Genomic DNA, 10,739 nt, shown 5'->3' with positions numbered 1-10,739 from the left:
CAGACTCCAAATATTTGCCTGACTACACTTTCTAAGTATGTTTTTTTTTGCAATTAACGACAATATATGAACTTCCCTCAGCATGAGGTCTGTCACTGGAAATCAGTGGCTGTGATGAAGTTGTTACACACCCAGAAAGGTTCCCTGTGGGGCCACAGCTCCAGCCTTGTGCTGTGTTTTTATGTAGCTGGTGTGATTGAACACTGATGTGGGAATGATGTGGGGAAACGTGCAGGCTCCTCATTTGCCTGTCCAGAGATCCCAGTTGCAAATATAATCCTGGAAATGAGTGTGGGACTGGCAATCACTCAGCCCTGCAGGGAAGGGCTCTGCCTTTTGTACAGTCAGGGAATAAAAAAACTCACTGGGAGTGATCCCCAGAGGGTGGGAGGGCACAGTGGCTCATGGGGCATGTAGTGATGGGACAAGGGGGAACAGCCTTCAGTGAAGGAGGGTGGGTTTGAATTCAATGTAGGGAAGAAACTGTTCCCTTTGGGGGTGGTGAGACTCTGGCACAGGTTGCCCAGAGAAGCTGTGGCTGCCCCATCCCTGGAAGTGTCCAAGGCCAGGTTGGACGGGGCTTGGAGCAACCTGGTCTAGTGGAAGGTGTCCCTGCCCAAGGAAGGGTGTGGAACTGAATGGTCTTCAAAGTCCCTTCCAACCTAAACCAGTCTGGGATTCCATGATAGACAATGAAAATATCCAAACTGAGCTTTTGTGGTGAAGCCAGGAATAAAAAAAACTGTGTCTCATGGAAATTTAAATGAAACCCCCTCCCTGCCATTGCCTTTCACTGATGGCCCTGGTCACACACAGTGTGAAGGTTGTACAGTAATCAAGGTGATAATCTGGCAAATACCAAGAACAAGATTTTGAATTGATAATGGTGGGTGGTATTTGGGATCAGAACTACCTTTGGTGTCTATCTGAGGCCCTCACTGTGCTCCTCATTGCTGAGGAACCCACAAATAACTGGACTTCGATGAACATGAAGTTTGGGACATAAAGGAATCTCAGATTAAATTCCCTCCAAAGGATTTGTAACTGAAGAGCCAGGGCTGGTCCAGGCTGCCTTGGTTCGTGTTCCTGAACCACTAAAGCTCTGACTGATCAACCTCTGCTCTTTGCTGAGCTCAGGACTTTGATCTCAGGGTACAAAATCTTCCAAAATCGGATTAGGAAGAATATGGGTAAAATAACGTCACCAAAGCCCTCAGGATGAGGTGGATTTAATGGGATGTGTTAAGTGCCTCCTCACTTTCTGAAGAACATTTAGTTTGGAATTTAGCCCAGAAAGTGCATCTGCCCCAGCAATTTACACCTCATTGGCTCAGGCTAAGGAGGGGGAAATGAAGGTGATTAATTAAGGACAAGTAAATTAGTCTCACTTTGTATATGGACTGTGGTTGATTTGCTTTTGTACAGAAAAGCTGTTTGGGGGCTGTTTCGGCCTTAGATTCTGAAATAACAACGAAGAGTGTGTGTGATGAACCCGGCAGGGACCAGCTCAGGAGACTTGATCAGGATTTTGTTAAGGATAGAAAATGTGCAGTTTATCTCAGAAGGGCTCTTCCCCCGGGTAGCATTTGTCTTCCCATAAGGTTTTGTTCTCACTTCATTCTATGCTAAGGATGATGCTAAAAGTGCTATTTTTGAGACAGAAGGGTCTAAAGGAAAGTTAATCGCTCCTGAGAACAGATAAAACTTTCCTGAAAGTGTATTTATTTGGGAAAAAAAATCCTCTATTTATGTAAAGGCTCTGGGTATGATTCTGTCTTGATGTTGATATAAATCAGGAGCAAATCAAGGAGAGTCTGGTCCACTCTTGGGAGCTACTGAGGTGGTTCATCGAGTGCTTTACATGAAACCCCCTGTTGCCAAATGGGAGATGTCCTGGTTTCACCAGGAAGAGGAAATTACGACCCTAAAGAAGGCTGACACCATACTCCAGGCAGGCTCTGCTCCAGCCCCCTCTCGCTTTCCACACTCTCTGATGGGAATGTGGTTTGTCTCAAGGAGGAACTATCTGGATGCTCTCAACTTTAGTGCATTCCAAAGAGGGGGGAGCTGATGGATTTTGGGGCACATCTGCATACAAAAGGGTATGAAACACTGATGGAGACTGGGCCAACTGGACACACTGGTGTCTCCAGGCTGCAGGCAGTTCCTGGGTGGGTCTCCCTCCTGGCAGGGACACATTCCAGCCTTAAGATGGGGAACACTTGCTTTTGGATGGGGGAGTGAAAAGTGCCAAGATCCAGTCAAATACAGAGATAAAATCCTGAAGTAGCTCCACGGGGCTTTTTTCTTTTGAATTGTGAATTCTGCAAGACCAAAGTGCAAATCTGTGTGTTTCCAGCCAGGCCTGCTGATATATAACCCTTTAGGCACAGACTGTGACCAAACCTGGGCCAAAGGGAACTGATCCAGGCCTGGGCTTCTCTGAGCAATTCAGGCACTGACAGGGGTGCTCGTGGAGCTTGTGACTCACCAGAAGGGACCAGGAGTTGATGACACCATAATCCCTTGTAATAGATTATTTGTTATTTGGATACTGCTCTGGCAATATTTAGACACTGTATTAGCAATAAATCCGATCACAATCATCCCCATCACCACCATGTCCCACTTCTCACACCTGGCCAAGAGCCTTCCCTTGACTGCTCTGCCACACTGGAACAGGAAAATGAAGCATAATAATTGCAGGTGCAGGAAAAGTTATATTAAAGCAGGAACATCACCGGTTTCTTTATTATTTGTAGCAGCTGAAGAATAAAGCTCTTGTCAAGTGGGAAATGAGAGGTTTGGCTGTGTTTTAATGCCAGCATTGGGATTTTGTTGCAGTTTCCTAAAAGAAATGATTGAAAATGTCTTTTCTTCTGTCTGTGAAATTTGTGCCCCTGGGCACGGCCTGTAGGCTCTGACTTCAGGCAAAATCTGGTGTAACCCCATGTCTGGGTCACCACGGGTCTCCCACCCCTCTGGGGTCCATGGGGTATCCAACTCCTGTCCCTGTGCAGCCAGGCAGCTCTCCCTGAGCACCCAGCAGTGTCCCTGACCGTGGGATCTCATCCTGTGGAGCTGTATTTTCCAGCTCCTAGAGAATTTAGGGAATGCAGGGACCTATGGGGAGTGCCCTCCCCTTGCATGGCCAGAACAAGCTTGGATGGAAAAGGGACACAAGCCATGAGGCCATGATGGGAAATAAACGCCGTGCCAAGAACTCCTTCCCAGAGGCTTTGCATGCTACCAAGGCTGTAAAGACTCTGCAGCACTTGTAATATGTATGAACTTAAATTCAAAGAGCTCTGAGGCACAGCTGAAAGGCTGTAGTTTGGGTCTAATGCAGTTTGTTTATCTGAGCAGGTTCCTGGGTAACTTTTAATTTCCTTTAGCTGTGTCCTGATGCACCAGTCCTGATGCTTCAGAAAGGACTCACAGTCGTCATTTCTCCTTTCAGATTTTAACGTGGTTTGATTCTGGTCATGGTTGGTTATTCTATGCTCCTCATTATAGTGAAAGAGCTTTTCTGAGAATGCATCTAGGCTCTCCTTTGTGGAACAGCAAAGGTTTGAGTTCATTTTGATTTATTGTAGTTAGAAAAAAAAAATTATGAAGATTAAAAGTTGTATGACTGTGTCCTTTGGACTTTGTTCTCCCTTTACCAGCAGTAGCATCCTTATTGGCTTCAGCAGGAGAAAAAAAATTCTCTGAAATAATGAGACTGGCAACTTATATCTAAATATTGTGGCTTTTGCTTGGAGCAGATTAGAGGTGTCCCTGTGTAAATGTTGGCACTTTTCGTTGCCTGAACCTCAAATAGCTGAACTTCATCTGATATGACCTTCAAAGTCACCTTTAGGTGAGTGAGGTAAGAATGAGCAATAGGTGTCCTGAGAGAGGGAAGATGAGAAAACTTGAAGCTGATCAAGCATTTTTGAAATTATTTTTGTTCTCTATAGACAGAAACTTGTTAAAAAATCAGTCAATTAAGGTAATAGGCAGCACAGTCTCGTGCTCGGAGGAGTCTGTAAATGAGCAGCACAAAAAAGAGAAGTATTTTCTTCTGTGAGACCAGGGGTACTTGGATTAAACAGATCAACAAACCACCTGTATCACGGGAAAAACAGTCATAAATTACTCAAAAATTCTGGTTTTGAACAAATCTTTGGGCATATGGGCAAAGACAGAGCTGCGAGTGCTGCTGCTGGAAGCCGTCCTTGCACATCGCAGGCCTAATGACTCTGTCTGTTGTCACCAGCAAATGAGGCATGGGGTGGAAAAAATGGGCAAACAGGGATAAAGCCTTAAGGTACCACGGAATAAATGAAGTAAGTAAATTGTGTGCCATGCACTGTATTTAAAATCCAGCATCAATTATGTGTGTGAGTGTGTGCAAACCCTGTTGACTGACATGTCAAACACCATAACGGGAGGAAAACATCAGTTTTCCAGTTTTCTAACCACTGGAAATCTAGGAATTGTAAGTGCTGTTTTCCTTCTGGCTGAGGGTTTATTGCTCTGATTCGTGGTGAGGGGTATTCCCAGCCTTGGGTGGGTGCAGGGTGGGGTATCTGGGGGGCAGTGGGACAGGTAGAGCAGGTGCCAGCAGCCTCCCCCAGCAGTTCCACACTTTCCCTGGGAAAGCCCATTTCCAAAGGAAAGCTGGCCGGCTGCCTACCATTCCTTTCACACTTTAAAAATGAGCTCATGATAATTTAAAGGACTAAACTTGGCCCTTTGTCCCTTTGCCAGTTTTTGTGGTTTCTCAGCACACACTGACAACTCCAAGGGTTTCCCCTCTTTGCTGTGCTGGGAGATGAAGGGAACAAGGACAGAGGGGAACAGGAGGCTGCACAAATGATACTGGGAGCACGCAGGGAAACAGAGTTGTTTTCTCCTCTGCTCTCCAGTTCTCTTCAGGATAACAAGAGTTGGTGTTTGCCAAACAATCAGAAGGGCTGTTCAGGGTGTGTTGTCAGCAATGAGAGGAGTGGGACCTCAGAGGGAACCCCTTATCTGGGGCCTGGGCAACATCATGGCACTGCAGCCCCTCAGCCAGCCTGGAGCAGAGAGGGCTCTGGGGACACCCTTAGAGCCCCTTCCAGGGCCTAAAATGGCTCCAGGAGAGTTGGAGAGGGACTTTGGACAAGGGCCTGAAGGGACAGGACAAGAGGGAATGGCTTCAAACTGAAGGAGGGGAATTTTAGTATAGATACATGAAAGTAATTCTTTCCTGTGAGGGTGGTGAGGCCCTGGCGCAGGTTGCCCAGAGAAGCTGTGGCTGCCCCATCCCTGGAAGTGTCCAAGGCCAGGTTGGACGGGGCTTGGAGCAACCTGGGCTAGTGGAAGGTGTCCCTGCCCATGCCAGGGGCTTGCAATAGATGACCTTTCAGGTCCCTTCAAACCCAAACCACTCGATGGGTCTATTCATTGTGCTCTAAAGACCAGAGGGTCTGAAGAGATACAGAATTTTTTTTCTGGACTTCTGCTAAATGAAGTTTTATGGCAGTACTGCATTGGGGCAGGATTTCTGCTGAAGATACTTTGCAGTGCTGGATGATTCCTTTGGGGGATTGCTCTGCACTTTGCAGCCTCCTCCATGAATCTCTCCTGTGACTTTAAAGGGAGAAGCAGCAGAGGGGAGGGCGGGATTCACCCATCAGCGACTTTATCTCTTCCTTCCAAAGCCATATCAAGCAAACGTTTTCTAGTTGGCTGCATTATCTGCCACTCCATCTCCATATTACACGAGATTTCTTAGCAGGATATTATAATATCCCTTTTTCTTTGCTTACCAGAAGCTCTTATATCGGACAAACATGACACATGGCTCACAGCTGCATGGTGGGGTTTATCTGAGCTCAGAACCAGCGTGTAATAACAGATTTTAATAATGCAGGACGGGACTGTCCCTTCATGATTTATAAACTTCATAGACACAGCAAGTCACTGCTAACGTGGATTTACTGCTCCCTCTGCATGAACAGCACAGGAATAATGGGGTGAGCAGATGCAGAGTTAAAAGAGAGTCACCATTTGTTTCAGCAGGGCTTGGGATAAATCTGTCTTCCCATGTCAAGGATCTGAGTTTTGCTTATGGGTCAAGCAGAACTTGGAGTCAAGAAATAAAAAACAAGTTCTGTGAAGAAGAAAAGCAGATGGGGAAGGGGCAAGAAAGGGTTTGCAAAGCATTTCTGGGGCTATGGAAAGTCTGTTTGGAGCTGCAGTGCCAGGGAGCTTCTTATGTCCATCCTCCTAAATGTTGTCCAAGTTCCATCTCCACATGTGAGAAGTTGATGTAGCAGTTGGAGACAAATGCCAGGATTCCTGGCTGAGGCAGGAGAAGCCATTTGAGCCTTCTGGGCCTTGTTGGCCTGTACAATTGACCCTTGTTGACCCTTTACAATTCTTCTATAGTCTGATCTCACCCTGAAGTGCTGCCTGTGACTTCCACCCCAAAACCTGATCCTTGCTGGTCAAGGCTTGTATAAGGGGAGGCTTTGGGCGTGTACGTGTTTCCTCATGGAGCTTCCTAAGAACAACAGGAAGGTTTGTTGAGAGGGGAGGGAAGATGCTTTGGACTAGTTTTATCCTGTTCCTTTGGACTTAGCCCTTTAGGGCCTGGAAAGCATTGACAGGTCCCTGCTGTCCAGCCCAGCAGCTCTTTTGACCTAGAGATGCTGCAGGAGACTTGGTTTCAGTTACCAAAAATTTCCCCACCTCTGGCTGTTGCTGTCCAGGCCAGTCCCTTTGGGAATCCGTCTCACTCCAGCCTCACTATCGATAGGGACAATTTCTCAGCACAATTTTATGGAACCCGAATCCTTCAAGTGTGTGCAGCCAGCTGGGCTTTCACTGCTGATAATCCATCATCAGGGTGACACTGCTGCCAACTGACTAATAACAGCTCTGCCCATGAAGCCTCTAGAAATCTTAAATATTTTCTATGAAAGGCACATTCAGTCCCTTTCAAGAGAAACAGATCTGACATATGAAGGGGTTAAATGTAATTCAAAGCTGGAAGAACTCAAGATCTTGGGCTTTGATGTTTTGCATCTGAAGGGGAAGGAAACCTGCAATTAGGTAACTGGGACAAAAGAACTAGGGTTTTCCTCTAAAACACCTTGTGTTGTGTTAAAGCATTTGTACAAAGCATGAATGAGGCTTTTTCAACATCTTCACTCTCTGCTGCTTTCACAAATCCGAATGTTACAGCCAACAAAAACACTGAGGGAGTTAGCTGAAAACCTTGAACTTTTCAGAGGAAAGAAAGAAATTATGACATTATCTACAAATTCCCTTAAAATACATTAGGAATTCTAATGCTCCCAGTCGTTTAGGGAAAGAGGAGCCTCTTTCCCTTCACTGGAACAGAAAGGAGTTAACTGATGAGAGGATGAGCAGAGCTTTTAAACAGGTTAGGGAGAGAATTCTTCATCCACCTGTTTTCATCCTTCAAACAAACAAATGGAAAATAAACACATTGTGGTTTCTCAGTCCATTATTCTCCCCTCCTTGTTAGGGCAGATGCTCCCTCAGTTAAAAAGCAAGGAAAGGGCTGTGCTTCCTCTAAAGGGCATCCTTTCTGTTCTTCTTTTCATGCTGGCACTTTAAAAAAGATAAGGAAAATGAGCTTCTATTTTTCCTGGCCAAATACCTGTTTATCCTCATTGTCATGTCTCTACTCTGCACTATTGTGATGTGGTGGGAGGATTTCTTTCTCTCCTCGCTGGGTTGTTGCACAACTAAATCACAGCACAAGGCAGAGGGTTCTGGCATAGCCTCTTCCATCTCACTTGTGCCTTTACAGAAGAAAATAGGCAGGTTCACAGTCAAGCCTTGAATTCAAAGAATCATGGAATGGTCTGAGTTGGAAGGGATTTCAAAGCCCACCCCATTCCACCCCTGCCATGGGCAGGGACACCTTCCACTAGCCCAGGTTGCTCCAAGCCCTGTCCAATCTGGCCTTGGACATTTCCACAGATGGGGCAGCCACAGCTTTTCTGGGCAACCTGCGCCAGGGCCTGACCACCCTCACAGGGAAGGATTCTTTTCCAGTATCCAGTATCTAAACCTACTCTCTGCTCATCTTCCAGAAGCCCTTGGTGATGTCTCTGCTGGTTCTTTCTTCAGCACACTCCTGCTCTTCTGCCACCACTCCATTTTGCAGCCCCAAAGCTGTTCTCTGTTTCTTTAAAACCAGGTTTAGGGCCCTTGGTTCAAGCAGGAGGGCTAATTCTCTTTGCTATGTTGGCTTTTCTTTCAAATATATGGTTGAGAGGTTTAATCTGCTGCAGGCAGGTGCCACCGCAGGTGAGCTCTGTTAAAAGCATATGTTTAATTATGCTGCTGAAGTCTGAAAAAGCTGTTATTTTAAAAAACTTCCCTCAATAGTCTGTGTAAGCATTGGCAGCCAAATATTCTCAGCTGCAGATGTATTCAACTTATTATTTTAAAACAAATTTCAGCCTTGCAGAAATAATGAATTAAAGGAGTTTAAGTACAAAGTAAAAATTATAAATGTTTCATTCAGGGAGATGGGGTCAGGTCCCTGAATCCCCTGATTCCCTGGAACTGAACTGAACAGAGAAGCCTCAACCCTACAGAGGGAAATCCGGGGTGAGAAGCTTTGGGTAAGTGGCTTTAGGAGATCAAAGGATGAAGGTGAATGTGCTTGAATTCGAAGAGCCCACGGTTTCAACATCCCCAAGTGCCACATTTACACATCTGTTAAGTCCCTCCAGGGATGGGGACTCCACCACTGCCCTGGGCAGCTGTGCTACTGTTTAACAACCCTTTCCAGAAATTCTTCCTGGTGTCCAACCTAAACTTCCCCTGGCACAGCTTGAGACTGTCTCCTCTTGTCCTGATCCTTATTACCTGGGAGAAGAGACTGACCCTCACACAGCTCTGCCCTCCTGTCAGTGCTGCTCTGCCAATGCATCAAGGCTGGACAAGTTGGGACAAGATGGGATCGGGGTAGACAGGACACCCCTCCCTCCAAGACACTCCCGAATTCCTACAGTTTTCTGAGAAATAACAAGCCACAATTAATTCTGCTCAGCCCTTGCAGTGAGATCTCTCTCTCTGCTTCCCAGGGAACATCGGGAAGGCACAGGCAGCCAGCCCCGTGTGGGAGTGTTTGAGCAGGATCCCATCCGGCTGCAGGGAAGGCAGTAATGGAAGCACTGCAGACTCTGAGACTACAGTATAATTTTATTTATGGGTAAATAATGCTTAGCACTGAGCTCCCGAGCATTAATCTCCAAGCAAGGGTTTTACTTCTCCATTTCCTGCTATTGTAAAATTAATGACAGGTAGGATGCTCTGGTGAATGCAAAGGGCTGTTACACCCTGGGAAGTGCCTGGCTTTGCTGTTTACAGCCACAGCTGCATTCTCAGACCTCTCCCCAGGCAGATTTCCTGAGAACCTTGGCTGTCTCTGAGTTCAAGCAATAACAACCAGGTGCAAATCCAAGGTGATGTTTCAAATGTCTCCTCTCCCACTGAATTAGAGCCCTCTAATGATACAACACTAAATCCATTCTGAAGGCTTCCAGCAACCAGAGTTTCACTGTGAAGTGTTGAATCATCACGGTGGGAAAGTTGTGCTGGAACAAAAAAGGTGATTTTGCCTCTCTGAATGTCAGTGATCCTGTACCAGTGTATATGGATCAAATATCAGTCACCAAATATCTCCTGGGGTGCATTAGGAGGAGTATTTCCAGCAGGTCAGGGAGATGATCCTGGAAGGCACATCTGCATCCTACCCTGGGAAGGCACATCTGCAGTGCTGTGTCCAGGTCTGGGCTCCTCGGGACAGGAGGGACAGGGAGCTCCTGGAGAGGGTCCAGCAGAGGCTGCGGAGATGCTGAAGGGGCTGGAGCATCTCCCTGACCAGGAAAGGCTGAGGGAGCTGGGTCTGTTCAGCCTCCAGAGGAGACACTGAGAGGGGACCTCCCCAATGTCTGTCAGTGTCTGTAGGGAGGGGCCAGAGCATGGACCAGGCTCTGCTCCGTGGGGCCCAGCAATGGGACAAGAGGAACGGGCAGGAACTGATGCCCAGGAAGTTCCACCTGAACATGAGGAAGAACCTCTTTGCTGTGCAGTGACACGGCACTGAACAGATTGTCCAGAGAAGGTGTGGAGTCTCCTCCCTGGGGATATTCCAGAACCATCTGGACACAGTCCTGTGCCGTGTGCTCTGGGATGGCCCTGCCTGAGCAGGGAGGTGGGACCAGATGCCCCACTGTGGTCTCTTCCAGCCTGACCCAGCCTGTGATTCCATAAAACTGACCACTGCCAGCCTGCTGGGTATGAATTCCCTTCCTGTCCTCGTTTCTCAGGAGAAAGTGCTATTTAAAATGCCTCTGAGCAAATGTCTCCATTCACCCTCATCTTGCTCTTGACTTTTTGGCTTCTCCTTGACTGCAGGGTCCTCCTGTGAAATGCCCTCTTGCCAACGACATACTTCCGTCCCCAAATCCTTATTCATAAATGTCAACACTTCTGGAGATAAGAAGTAAAAGTGGGCTCTAAACCTTTATTTCAACTCATAATGACACTTCTGATTTTAAAGAGCCCAGTGTTAAGCAGTTTCATTGGATTTTCAGCCTAAATCAGCAGTAATGGGAGAAGTCCCACCCTTGTCACACAGTCTTTCACCCCACCAGGCATGGGAAGTTTGCATCTCATACACACACAGGTTCGCAGCTCTCACACCTTCCGATCCATAT

The 10,739-nt window shown here is 46.8% G+C and overlaps 1 long non-coding RNA gene across 1 annotated transcript; it reads left to right on the top strand.

The window, feature by feature from the left end:
- The first annotated feature begins 528 nt into the window (after positions 1-528).
- Positions 529-10,293, top strand: LOC108494522. Its single transcript, XR_001873881.1, has 3 exons — positions 529-670; positions 10,192-10,200; positions 10,279-10,293. It is a non-coding gene; the product is annotated as an uncharacterized LOC108494522 (long non-coding RNA).
- The last annotated feature ends 446 nt before the right edge of the window (positions 10,294-10,739 follow it).

The sequence above is a fragment of the Lepidothrix coronata genome, unplaced genomic scaffold (genome assembly GCF_001604755.1).
Source record: "Lepidothrix coronata isolate B3197 unplaced genomic scaffold, Lepidothrix_coronata-1.0 Scaffold25, whole genome shotgun sequence".
In the NCBI taxonomy this organism is placed as follows: Eukaryota; Metazoa; Chordata; class Aves; order Passeriformes; family Pipridae; genus Lepidothrix; species Lepidothrix coronata.
Note: the sequence above shows the minus strand (reverse complement) of the source record. Positions and strands in the feature narration are given on the sequence as shown.